Source organism: Geospiza fortis, unplaced genomic scaffold, assembly GCF_000277835.1.
Source record: "Geospiza fortis unplaced genomic scaffold, GeoFor_1.0 scaffold1081, whole genome shotgun sequence".
NCBI classification, from domain to species: domain Eukaryota; kingdom Metazoa; phylum Chordata; class Aves; order Passeriformes; family Thraupidae; genus Geospiza; species Geospiza fortis.
Window position 1 is genome coordinate 971,981 of NW_005054503.1, and position 14,509 is coordinate 986,489.

The 14,509-nt window shown below is 41.1% G+C and overlaps 1 protein-coding gene across 2 annotated transcripts in view; it reads right to left on the reverse strand.

Moving 5' to 3' along the window:
* Positions 1–14,509, reverse strand: part of CMIP (c-Maf inducing protein) — a 129,795-nt gene that overhangs the window by 114,902 nt on the left and 384 nt on the right. The window lies entirely within an intron of this gene.

A 14,509-nucleotide genomic window follows, 5' to 3' on the forward strand; every position in this document is an offset into this window, starting at 1 on the left:
AGGAACCACCCATCCTTCTGCTGCACTGCACTGAAGAGACCAGCAGCAAACAGTTCCCTCCTCATCTCCACTGCTCACATTTCTGAGCACTCAGAAATGCACATTTTTACACAGTTGACTTTGTGCCCACAGCTGACAGGTAATAGGGCAAGAGAAAATTCAAGCTACACAGCAACAGGGCAAATATGATGAACACAAACAAACTCCTTCTACAAAGGTCAAGATTTACTTGCAACCAGAGAGATCCTGGTTTTTTCCTACACAGATGAGACTTTCAGTTCCCTGATGAGGAAATGAAGTGATGTGACATTAAGCAGCTCATGAATCTCTTCAATTAATGCATTCTGCACAACGGAGACTTCCAGGGAATTATCTGCAGCCGCAGCAGTGCCTCATTCCCACTGCTGTGTCCCTGGGAATGAGTCACTTCAATTCCCACATTCTTGCTGCAGGCAGAGAGCTCAGGACTATTCCCTGCCTTCCTCAGGCAAACGGCTGGACTCAAATACTGAAACTACTTGGACAGAACTTTTAATAAAGATTACCTTATTTTCTGAAACTATGGGAATATATTTACCACCAGCTCCCCACTCCTCATCTTGATTAGGGCTCATGCTACAGGAGGTAACATTTCCATCCCACCACCTTCAGGGAGCAACTGAATATAGTGCCAAACAGCCATGCAGAGGAGGGTAGAGAGGAAAAACAGAGTTCTAAGATAGATGGAATGCCTTACTGCTCCCCATGATATGATGGGTCAGGAAGATCAGCCTTATCCACAACAGCACTCTCCCAAGCCACCAAACTCTTTGTAGTAGTACCATGCCAATTTAAAAGAGATTTTACCAATATTAAACTAGCTTGGTGAATATAGGGACACGACTGCAGCTGGTTTTACACATTTAGGAATACTACAATTTTAATTAAAAATAAAAAATCCCCAGAAGAGACACAAAATCTGTGTTACAAGTGTTTTCAAAATTGAGAAAGCCTTTGCTGAATACAGCTAGTAGTCTGTTTCATGTGATTTGCAAACTAGAAACACTGGAATTTTAGGCCAGGAGGGTGTCATTGACTAATGGGGGTTCTCCTTTCCCTCTAGAGTGTAGGTTTATAGAAGAGTAAAATCATGTTCTCCAGGCAAGTTTATATTAAATGATTTATCTCTAGCCAGCTGCAGTCAGACATCTGCTTGTTTTTATTTCACTACAGAGAGATTCACACCCCCCCTTATCTCCAGAGGCAGCCAAGATTATATCCAATTGTAAAGAAAAACCTCCAGCAATTATCAAAACTAAAATTTAAGCAGTCAAGTAACACAGAGGCCACAGATGCACCTAAGCCCCACCTAAGGCTGAAGAAGTCCTATTTAATGAACAGTCTATTGACTTTAAGGCAGAGACATCACCTCTGTATCCCATGGTTTACACACAGATCTGCCCAAATACATTGAGGTATTTCTTTGTTTTGAGAATCCCTCACACATTCCACATGGGATCACACAGACAGTGCTCATGTGGTCAAATAAAGTCTGTGAACCCATGCCTTTATAGCTTTTCCATATTAATCTGCACTCTGGGCATATATCCAATTAAAGCCTCATGTATAGATCACTAGGTTACTGACTGGCTTGCACACTGGGGGGAAGGGAAATAACAAGCTCATGACTGCACAATTTAACAGTGCCTCTGCTTTCACTTTTACATGCACCAGTCTTTTTTAATCTATTCTTACCACAAATAAAGAGTAATGACGCTGGCTGAAGAGCAGCTCGGGTCCCTGCATGCTGGAACACACAGTAGCTGATGCAGAATGCATTCACATTAATCCTAACTCCAGTGCAAAGCAGGCAAGGTCTTTTCACAAACAGGCTACAAAAACAGGAAGCAAAGGGGGAAAACTTCACAGTGTTTGGAAACAGCAGAGCATTGTTTGCACACGTTTTTCTTACAATTCCAAAATAAAAAAACGGGTAACATGAAATCTGAGCACAGCAAGAGCCTTAGATCAGACACAAAGGTCTCAAGACAGAAGCACTCTGAAGATCTCCAGGTACAGACTGTACAGGCAAGAAGATGCACAGGGTTTGTTATTTCTGCTAGGAAAATCTAACAAGCAGAGACACAACCTCCCGAACAGCTGACGTTAAACCCAGATAATGTTACACAGCGTTGCATCTTTATCTCAGTTAAAGTGGGCATGATAAATGAAGAGGCATTAGGAAACACATACACCACCAAACGTAAACATTCCTCCATTTTTCAGCTGTGTTCAAAGGGGAAGGCCTCACACATTGTGGGCTAGCAATGCCCTGTGTGAAGAAGCTGCACTGGGCACAACATCCCTTGGAGACAAGTCAAAAATGTTCCAGTCACAGGCACACTGCAGCCACCAACCCAGAGTTCCCTTTTCAGCTGGAGCACACAGATCCATCCAATCCCCACCCTGGAGCTGCTTTAATTCTTTCCTGTCATCACATCCTTCCTTTTTCCCCCTCCTTCAAGCCCACTCAGGCTATGCTGCAGTACCATGAATACACAATACATAGATAATGCAGATAATTAGTGCTGCCTCAATCCCAACTCATCCCAGGTTTAAAACTGACCAACCTACACTCCAACCTACAGGCACACAGCATCAGGGACCTGCTCCTGGTTTTGGGTAAGCACCACCAAGGGCTGGGTAGTTTCCCATGCTGTCTGTCTGCACGAGGGAGCAGCCTGATCCACGGTCAGCTCCCACAGCAGATGATATGATTTCACCATATTTAAAGTACATTAGTCAACCCAAGTCACCAGGGACATTTGAAATCACTTACAATAAATCAGGAGATTACTATCAAGGGAGGCAGTGACATAGCACCAAAAGAAGCATATACTGGTGTTAGTCAAGAAGCCACTAGAAACATCTCCCAGTGTCAACAAATTTTTCACTATGAACACCACAGAAAGAAGACATTGCAGTCTTCAGGGCAAATGCTGGGCTGCAAAGGCAAAGTGGTTACCTGGAAGGGGTATGTCAATATTTAATACCAAAGTGCATGTCTGGTCCTGCACATTTCATTTAATTTCAAGCTTTTCCAGCCTTATTTCCTGTTTCATTCACAGCAATCACAAAAGATTAATTACCCAACCTCAGGAAATGTGTTTTCATTCAGACAAGACATGTTGACTGTGTCTCTACTTTCACCTTCAGTAACAAAGTTGTGTGCCAACACAACTTTTATGCTTGCTTCAATGTCCACTTTATTGGATTGCAAAACAGATGGGATTTTCAGTGCCAAGACTCCACTCCAACCATTTGCTCCTCTAGGAGAAGATGAGCCTATTCCATGGCTCTGGATGGATGTCAGGCTAATTTTTCGTTAAAAATTAAAAATCTTTCCTCAAAAGTCACCACAACAGCACTGACAAAAGAAAAGCAAAAACAACACCAAAACAAACAAGAAAGAAAAAACTTGGAGGATCCAGAAGAAACACAAAGAATAGGAAGAAAAACTAAAGTAATGCTGCATAATTTGCACTTGCATAATATCTTTCATCAGTGCTCTTCCCTTCCACATAGGAGCTGCATTTCATACCAAACATGATACGGAATACTACTTCAAGCCCTCATTACACAGCTGGAGTGGTTATTCCTTTAGTATGGAATATCTGAAGAATTACCTGTGTTCCTGCACTGAAAGAATAAGCTGAAGCTCCTTTTCAAATTCAATAATTGTGCCACTATAACCTATTTACTAAAGGCAGAAGTTTACAGCAATTGCATAGATTTTCTTCTGGTTTAAACAACTGAACGACATCTGTGACATGACGTTGTTTTCTCTTCCTCCAGACACCCAAATAAACCTCTCTGTTCTACGTTCCTGTGGATAAGGAACACAACTGCTTCATTGAACATGATTAATCTTCCACAAGGAATCATCAGGTACCCAAACTAAAGGCATTTCACTGCTGAGCAGCAAGACAAGGACACAGCTAGACCTCATTCCACACAGTCCATTGAAGGAGATGCAAATCTCTGCTGAGAAAGTAAATGCCGTTCTTCAAGAACCACTGGGCCTTTCAGAGTTTCGTTCCCCTCCTCCCACCTTCCTTCTCAGAGCCAGGCCACTGAGCAAACTGCTCAGATGACAGAACAGCAGAGCCATCCCCAGAGCCCTGTGGGGCCAGGCAGGCTCACGCTCCCAGCTCGCATCAGTGACACCCAGAAACCTCTCCTTGTGCAAGCACCCCTGGGAGCTGCCAGCAGCAAACACCACTCACATCCCCAGCCACAACAACTGCAGGGCCACCAGGAAAGAACAGCTGAAGAACTGCATTATCTCCCACAGATCCTCTATTCAAGAGTCCACATGAAGTTCTGCTTTCCGTTTCCTACCTTCTTACAGCTCACGTTGTACCAGAGAGAAACATGGTGTTTTAAGATGCCTCTGCAGTCATAATCTTCTCAAGGGATTCCTAAATTTATGAGCTCAACATCAAGAAGTCTGTATAGTAAATCCAAGGTTTGAGAAGGGAGAGAGAACTGCCAATCTTTTCACAAAAAGCACCCTGCTTCTTTAACAATTTTGCAAGCTCATTCTCATCCTGAAAATTTCAGTGCAGTCAAGGTTTCCCTGACTTACTCTTTATTTCTTAACAGTCTTAACAGCCTCTGAAGCAGGAGCAAAGTGGTAGGTTGTCAGAAGTGACTATTAGGAGAACACACAAAGCACACATGCTGCAGAAAGCAGAGACTTGAACTGATTGGCACCTGCCTCCCTGGCAGGTATTTTCTGTGCAGGAAGATTGAAGGGTAGCAAGAAGAGCACGACACTCTGGGCCACGTTCTGCTGTCAGTCACTCTCCCACGCTTCCACTGATTTTTAATGACATTTACAACCATTAAGAAAATTAATAGCCATCAAAATCAGGAGGGAAGATGCAGCCTAGCAGACAAAGCAAAGGAAAATCATTTCTGCTCCAGCTCCCAGCATTGATTTATCAGGAGCATTAGGGCAAGGCACTGCTGGTCCTTGGTGTCCAACCTTAGGGCCTCCAGAGTGAGCCCCAGATCCACACACCAACTAAGAAGGAACTGCAAACTAAACATGAACCAACAGTGGCAAACACATCAGATCTACATTTATCTCTTTGTTTTCCCCACATACAAAAATACTGACCAAAAAGCACTTGGAGATGGTTGAAACCCAAGGATTACTAGAATGAAGATATACTGTCATCCAAAAATCATTTTTTATCCCTGTTTTAAAGGCCAAAAATAATCCCTCTTCTTTTTTGTTCACAGGTCAAACAGACATTCGTATTTACAGAAAAAACCTACACAGCCTTAATATTTTGATTAAAAAGTTGGAGTCCACTTGGCAAGTTTCAAAATCTATTTTAAAGCAGTCTCTACTTTACTGTTAATAATGCCCATCCCTGGAAGTGGATAACAAAGTCATTCAGTTATCTTCCAGACAGCAAAACCAGCCTGCTCACAATACTCACTAGTTTTACTACAATAGCAAACAAGAAACTCTGGTGGTGCAACAGAATCCCACTACAGCTGGAACCAGCCATGGTAAGAGGCACCTGCCAATCCCAAACACTTTTATTCAAATAGGCAAAACAAATAGCCAAAACACTGGGAATAAAGAAAAAAAGCAATATCACAGCTTCACCATTGATAAATACCTGCTCAGTACTGTCTGAAACGTACTGCAGGGAACACACCATGGGGTATCTTTGGGAGATTTAGGCGGGGGGAAAGGTGTTCTTTTAAAAATTGTCAGAACTGTCTCACTGCAAAAGCAATTACCTAATGTTGCTCAGATGATGTTAACTGTCCATACATAAATAAAAAATTAGTCAATTTTTTTGTTTTCACAACTCTTGCCTTACCTTTGGGTTTACATCATCAGAAATCTCATCCATAAAATATGCATGGACATTTACAGACTTCAAAAGATGTAGAAATTATTTCTAAGAAAAAAAATACAATTTCTAATTCTCATCTGCTAATACAGTTTCTCTTTAGGTCTAAGAAAAACATTATGCAAAATATAAATGTAAAATTGTATCTGGGAATGTATTCTCAACAAAACCTTCTGATCTAGTTTCATCTCAGCTTTCTTCTACTGCAACACTTACTGTACCACATGTGGCATCTTTGAAAACAAAATCTTACAAAACCCAAATCCATTTCTGTGTGTTAATAAGGTTTGAGTTTTAAATTTTTCAAAAGGAGAAAAATTTTTCATTTTATTAAGCCTTTCTTTAAGCACTAGAAATCCAAGAAAGAAAAGTTCTTTAGTGACAGTGCCAAGCATTCAACATTCCCATTCTTAATATCAAGAAATTAGTGATCTGGAGCTTAAGAAGCATTAGATAACCTTTTTTTAGTCATCTTTTCTGAAGTCCTGGTAATTACTCTTTTAATCAATGAAAGCAATGATTCCTTTAAAATTTTTCATCCATTGAGAAAATCATGCAATCCTTCAGGCACAGGAACAAGAACTTTAGGGAAGCTGCAGCATACTTTGAATAGTTCAAGAACTCTTACCCCTGAAACAAGCTGATATTCTGGGTAGACATGGGAGAGGTGCTCCAAGGGCCCAGAAGAGCCTTGCTCCATTTTAAACCTCTCACTTTGCCACGGCCTCAGAAGTGAAAATGGCCACAGGTGCAAATATCAAGCAAGGTAACAGCAGAGGCAGCAGCACCATCTTCCTACACCTTCCAAGAACTGGGAGCAGCTGCCCCTGTAGAGGATCCACCCTTCTGCAAACTCCAGCCACAACCACATACCACAGCAGCTCTTCAGCAAATTTTGAGACCAAACGGAGGAAAAGAGAGCTACTTGCAGCAAGCAGCATTTTTTCCTTAATAAAACTCTATTGTCTGAGGAAGGGAGACAGGACAGAGCTGGCACAGAGCAGCAGTGATGGTTGGAGGATTCTGAGTGAGGTTTTCCCCACAGATGAATGTCACAAACTCACTTTCCACCAGGACAGTGTTAGCATAAAATGGGTGACAGAGCAACAGCTTCTACACCAGTTCTAACCAGGAATAAGAGGGAATTTTCCAGCAACCCTCTGCTCATGGAAGAGCCATTCCAGCCACTGCAGGTCACTCGGCACCTTGAGATCTGCCAAGCAGAGGGAGAAAATGGGGCTCTGAGAGCTGGACAAGGCTGAGAGGAGAGTCAGCCATGCCCCCCAGCCAGCAGCCAAGAGCGAGCTGCACGGTGATCCCTCTCTGAACCTTCCTGGCTCTCTGAACAGCACATCCTGCCATTCACAGCACAGGCAATGAATGGTAATCCCTCTCCTCAAATTACCCTCCTGATTTCAACAGAGCGAGACCAAGAATGTACGTGACTGAGTGTACTTCCAGTTCAGATTTAAGTAATTGCAACTTGACGAGTTTCTTAAGCTCAGTTAGTAATGGCACACATCTAGCAGAAACACTCAAATCCAGAAATAACATATGCCTTTTTATTAAGTTTCTCAAAAAAGGAAAAATACTTAATGTTATTTAAAAGCTTACTAAAAACTCAGGTTAAAGTAGAAGAACATAGCCTTCACCATACACCCATGGCCTGGACACCACAGTCTGTGCCTGGCAGGTTACCTGCTTGTATTTCCCATTCTGCTGGCCCTGCCCCATCAGTCATGGGACAGCCCAAGGGGCAAAGTCAACTTATCACTTCAAGTACTGGAAATGGCAGCACTGGTAACACCACAAATCCTGGAACGTGAGTCCCCCTCTTCCAAAACCTAGGGAGTATTGTTAAATGCTCCTGATTTTTAAGCCTATGAAGTAAAGGCCTTTCAACTTAGCATCTGGTTCCGACTTCATGTTTTCCTCCACAACCACAAGAGCTAAAACTTCATTCACCACTGACGTGATCAGTTATAATGTATGCTTTTCAATTGTCTTTTCCCTTTCCTGGTGTTGTCCCTGCATTCTTACATATTGTGCAAAACAGGAAAATTTTACGCAACGATTTAATAATACATTTTTTTTGGCACAAATTCCAGCCTACCATGTTTCCCGCTCTCTTCTTCCTCAGCAGTCTGGCGGGCTGTGCACTGAAATACATCACCTCCCTGATCCAGTGAAAAGACAGACAACAAACCTGCAAAAGGTTCAAACAGAGAGAGTGCTCCCCAGCCAGCTCACAGAGATTTTTCTCAACCTGACCCTGCAAACTGTTAAGCACTTACAAAGGACGGATTGACAGGGTATGGCACAGATGCAGAAATGAATGGCACAGGCCAGGGCTGACTCAGCCAGCACTGCTGCCAAAGACACTGCATCGGCAGCCGGTGCAACAAAAAGTTATTTTATTGAGTGCACATACATGCACAAGCTCTCTGAATGGATTATAGATGCTGAAGTATCAATCATCTTCCAACATCCGGCTGTTTGTGGAATCAAGCACTATGTTATCTATGAACACACAGAACAAAACTGATGCAACTAGCACTGCTCAAAACACCAATAAACAAGCCACAATCTACCCATGCAAGCCACAATCGAATTACTTCTAAAGACTCCAAAAGGCTTGAACTATTTGAGGTAGGTCTCTTTTCTCATAAATCCTGTATGAGGAGATGACTAAAACCCTATTAGGTTAGCCATACTTATTAACATAGAGGGAAATTGTATCATGTTAAACTCATCTGTTTCCTAGGAACTTCAAAAGTACCAACAAATTATATGCAATAAATTGAACAGTTCCCAAAAAAATCACTCTTTTCTATGTACTAAACCTACCAGCTTTTTCCTCCAAAAAGGCCCCTCAGTGCACACAGTTCTGTGAATGATTTTGGTGAGACCTTCAGCCTCTGTTTTCCCACAGCTGCTTACAAAGCAAACCCAACCTTGCACACTAGAACACCAATGCAGGTGGGACTCTCAGCCTCTCACCTCTGAAAAATCAAACATTCTTGTTGAGTTTCACAGAATCATGAAGTGGTTTGGGCTGGAAGGGACCTTTAAGGATCACCTTGTTCCAGGGACACTTTCCACTAGTCCAGGTTGTTCCAAGCCCTGTCCAAGCTGGCCTTGGACACTGCCAGGGATCCAGGGGCAGCCACAGCCTCTCTGGGCAGCACATCCTTTCCTAGAAGGACTTCACCCCACCTTGGAGGATCTATCAGACTCTTCCCATCACTACCATAATCACAGTTATAATGTTCCACTACAAAAAAAAAATACAAAGTATTATTCAGAGCTCCAGAAAGGCCCAGCCCTGTGAGGGATGCTGAGCTCTTGCAGGCCCTGCTTTGATGCAGGATCAGGTCCCAGTGAGGACCAGAGGCAGTTTAGAGTCTCTCCCATGGGGACTATTACCACCACCTAGTTACTAGCACCGCATCTTTACTTCCCGGCCAAAAGGAAAAATGAGGCACAAGTATTTCTGAGTGTCCTTTTTATTTATGTTCCTGAACATGTAAAATTTACTGGCTGGGTGCTAACACTAATAGCCTTGAGAGCTCTCACTCTGTCAATGAATATAGCTTCTGTTTTCATATTTTATATACGCTCTGTGACATATAAACACATACCTTAACACTACTGACTTATAAATATGCTTTTTAACCACTGCAGGAACTATATATGCTAAGGTATATTTGATAGGCATTAAACAACTTTAAAGAAATATCATTTTAGGTTTTCACATGTTGAACTGCTAACTAATACAGCAATAAAATAAGTTTGTCACAGCAAAGCAATATTCCATTAAATCACCAGGTCTTCAGAAAAATTTTTTCAATTTCATCAGTACAGATAACATGGAGCAATTTGTTCTCAATTTGCAGAGAATTCTAAATTGTCATGGCTTTTATGCAAATTATGGCACTCAGTGCTCTTTCTGACGCACCTGAGCCAAATACCTGGGAGACAGCAGCAACCCAGAACAAGCAAATATGTACATCCAAAACCCATAGGTACCACCTCTCATCAAATGAAAGCCATCATCTGCAACAGTAAACCATAAAAAATATTCAATATAAATAGTAATTTATCCTTCCATTATTATAACAACAGATTTTAAAAAATCTAAAATTGCTTTGTTATTTATACATGAAATTATGGCAGACACACCAATCTAGTCTGAAGTCACATTTGCAGAGCCTCATCAACAGTGCAGGACTTAAAGACAACACTTGGTTTACTGAACTGTTTATTATTATTATTGTAAACTCATATTAATTCTACTTGCAATCTGGATAATACTATAATATTTCTTTTTCAGGAAAGCTTTAAAAAATTCTTCTTGTGAGATTGTTTTGAAACTTTTGAGCTCTGCATAATACTTCCCACTTGAGCTAATTGTTTTTAAAGGGAAATTTAATTTTTAAAAGTGTGTTTTTCTAACTAATGGGAATCTGTGCTAAAGTAAACAATGAGTCCAGCTTGACAGGAATTTTTGCTCTATCTTTACCAAAATAAGGAAGGAAAGACATGTAATAGCATGCTGAAACAAATGCAGTAGCAGAATTGTTGAATTTTAAAAAACAATTAGAAGACAATTTTCTACTCCACTTCTCCTCTTTGAAACAGATCATTCTGCCCTGCCTCATTTAATATTAACTGGGTATGTTCTTGTCTCTAGAAGAAAACACAAATGCAGTTCCCTAATCTACTTACATTCTTGTTTCAAATGCATTTACAATTAGCCAGCCTGTCAATAAACTATTGTCCTCACACATCATGTCTGTACAGAAAATGTTTAAAAGAAACTCAAGTCTTTTCAGGATTGCCACCAGCTTTGAACAAAACATTTACATTACACCCAACCCACCTGCCAAGGCAAAACCGAGAAATGTGAAATGGGCATGAAAAGCCAAAGTTTCCACCTCCTTGAGGGATATCAATGTAACTTCATGGTTTCAATAAAGCCTTATCTTCCCAGATGGGAATTAGAGAAGTCATCCCTAGCCAGAGACAATGAATCAGTTATTTATTCTTCCCTTGTCTGCTGCACATACATATGTATCACAAGTCCTCCCTGCAACCCAGGACTCTAAAACTCACTGTCCTCAACATCTACTCCCCATCGGTGCAAGAGAAAGAATGAAAGAGAAATGAAAGAGACATGAAAGAGACAGAACAGTCATGACACCCATGTTTAAACTACTGAAAATCAAATGGTACATTTCTCTTGCAGAAAGGGTTACTCCTAACCCCACCCTGCCCCTCCCAAAAAAAAAAAAAGTAAGAAATATTACATTTCACTTTGTTTCTGTATTTGTTTTTACTATCACTGCCCCTCAAGCTGTGCAAGGACAGATCTCACTGGTGAAAAAAAAAATTAGTAAGGGTGCTGCATTTGAGTTTGGTAGGTGTTTATAAAATAAACATTATTCCTCCCATGGGGGAGAAAGTCAAATTCATCCCCAGGCAAGCTGCTGTCTGACAAACAAAGTTTTTAAGTGTCAAAATTTCCTACTGGGACTTGAGCATTTACAGTAACAAAACAAAACAGAAAAAAAAAGCTACAGATCTGTATTCACTTTCTCCAAAAACCCTTAACCAGAATGAAACCCTGGACATGATGCGAGTGAAACTGTAATGGTGACACTGTGCTATATTGAAGCAATTCCTTGAGAAATAAAAACACAACACAAACAATGGAAACACACACAAATCAGATGAAGTCCTAACACCTACAGTTATGAGACTGTCCACAAATTAATACCTTTCTGCATTTGTTAACTGGGTGCATATGCCAATTCAGAATACACTTATTTTATTATTATTATTTGATTAACATGGACTTATTTTAATTGAAACAGTCACTTGTCATCATGTCAAAAAATGCACTTTATAGAGAACATTATTTTTTCCACCCACTTTTGCTAAAGTAAGATGGCCTAACAGTTGCTCCCTTGCATTATTGCATAGCACTTCTGCTACCAAAAACTATCTTGTCAGCACAAAAATCATAGCTGCCTAAATAAACAACAAAACCAGTTATCTCTCAAAAAAAAGTAGGTTGAGTCTCATTATTCAGACTTATATATGTGGGCACATACCATGTCTATTCATGGAACAAACTACAGATGAATAATCCATACACAAACCAATGCTAACTTCTATATTGCAGCCCAGGGACTGACAAGTAAGAGCTTGTGGGGAGAAGAATTTAATTCTAATGTATGTCTCAAGTGACAATAAAAAGGATATAAAGTGCCTAGAATCAACAAATAACTTATCCTGTGTACTCAGGGACATAATTTGCCAGATCTGGATTTAGCTGTCATTACAACTTTTGCTTTCAAATGCAAAACAAAGTGATGTTATTTTCCTGTTCAATTTTATTCATGTTATATAGAATGCAGTAAAACTCGTCATGCCAGAGGATTTGCAAAGGGATGATGTGAAGGTTAATTACTGGCTGCTCATAAAGCATCCTGCCTGTCGAAAGCCCCATGTGTAAAAATGACCTTGTTATCAAAGCTGTTGAGTGCTCCCAACGGTCACTCTCAATGGGCAGAATGGATATTTTTCTGTAGCTCTTGAAAACCAAATTAGTTGCATTCAAATATCTACCTCCAGTTTGAGGAGGTTTTGGCACTGTGCCTGTACCCCATTTCTCTAGGGGGTGGGGGTTAAACTATCAGAGATTTTGCTTAAATCTCATCTTTCCAGCTCGAAATGAAAAAGATTAAAATGCAGGTGTATCACAGAACCAAGGTCTGAAAGATACCTGCAAAACCTACCCACAGAGTCAGGCAACAAGTGAATGCAGATCTTATCCTTGTGCCCTAATTACCCCCTGGAAACCAAAGACACTACCTGAAACAATAAAGCACAGGTATTTCTGTGATCAACCCTATTTGTAGGGTGAGTTAGCACTGGGAAAAAATGATAAGGGCACAAGACCAAGCACGAAGAGCACTGCTCAACAAAATGGAGCCTGCAATGCTACGCACAATGCTTTAGTATCTTCTTGCTATTTATACACATAAAATAATTAGGGATGAGAACACCTCAACATTAATTAAAGCACAGCCCCATAGGACTTCAGAAATCTTTTCAGAGATGGTTTCTCTGGTGACAGCTTTGCCAGCGAGCAGAGTTTGACGTGTCCTGTAAAAATACAACTTCATGCCTGGTATTGCCACATTGCAGAGAACAACATCTGAAGCGTGATCATGCCTCTCTCTACCCCTATCCTCCTCCTCGGCTTGGAAATAATCAGCTATGGATACTGCCAGGAAAATGCCTCATCTCCACTAATATTCAACTCCCCCTCCACAATGATGGTATCTCAACAAATGAAGAACTGCAAAAACTCCTCATGCTTGGGTCTCTCAGGAGCTTTCTCCAACAGTGCTCGACCAAATCTCACTTCTCCCTTCAAGCAGTAGTTCTACCAAAGAAAGAAAATATTCCCTTTGAAACATCCTCGAGAGCCCAGTGGAAACAGCAAGCAGAGATGTCATTGTGGCACAAAAGAGAGCTCGGAGAGAACAGGCAGCTGGCCTACCTGAAGGTTAAAGTAGCTCCCACTGAAAACCTGCTCCGAATACTTCAGAGCAGAGCATGATGCAGAAGAGACATTTACACACACTATGTCTGTGTACCAAGGTGTGAAAAAACCCAACCTCCGAGCACAGCGCAGGCTGGATGAAATCCATTGAAATACACCATTAACAGAAATCTACACAAAAGCCAATCCACTCTCTCGTATCAGTGTCCTATAGGAAGGCCAGAATGAAGCCATTGAGAAAAATGAGACATTTACATATAAATCAAAAAAAGACAGGATCCAAGTGCCGACTGATTAAAGATCAGTGTAAAATATATTTTGTTAATGGCTTATTGGACAAAATCTGTGTAATCACTCTAAATACTCCACAAATATTCAAATAATGTTGGCCATTAAATTTTAAGTTGGATATGAAAATATAAATCATATTTTTCAAGACTGCATCCGTCTATAGTACGTCTTCTGTAACGCTGATATCACCACCTCGCATTTTTTTCTCTTGCATCATTTTCCAGCAGGAAGAAAAGCCCTGAAGGAATCTCCATATTTTCCAATCACATTGCCTGTATCCGGGCAGGTTATGTGACCGCCAAACCAGAGCCCCCAGAGCAGGCCTGAACCACAGCAAAGTCCGCGCACAACCCGAGCCTTCGCTCTCGAATTAAAAGCATCCTCCACCTCCCTCACCTCCAACTTGGCCAAGGTGCCAGCAGGTATCTGCCGACTTTGGTTTCGGATACAAAGGGCTCGGTATGGTGACTGTATGTCGGGATCGTTTAGAGAGGGAGGAATTTTTTTTTTAAATAAAGGAAAAAATATTCAACAACAATAATAACAATAATAGTAGCCTTGTCGGGAAATAATAACAAAAATACCCCAACACCGAAACTGCAAAAATAAACATCCACAGGATTACGAACAAGGAGAAAAAAAAAATCCTTTCAGGATTTTCGCCGGCATTCCGGAACCCAGTGGAGCCGATCCCCCCCTCGCCCACCGGCGGCCCCGGGGGCTC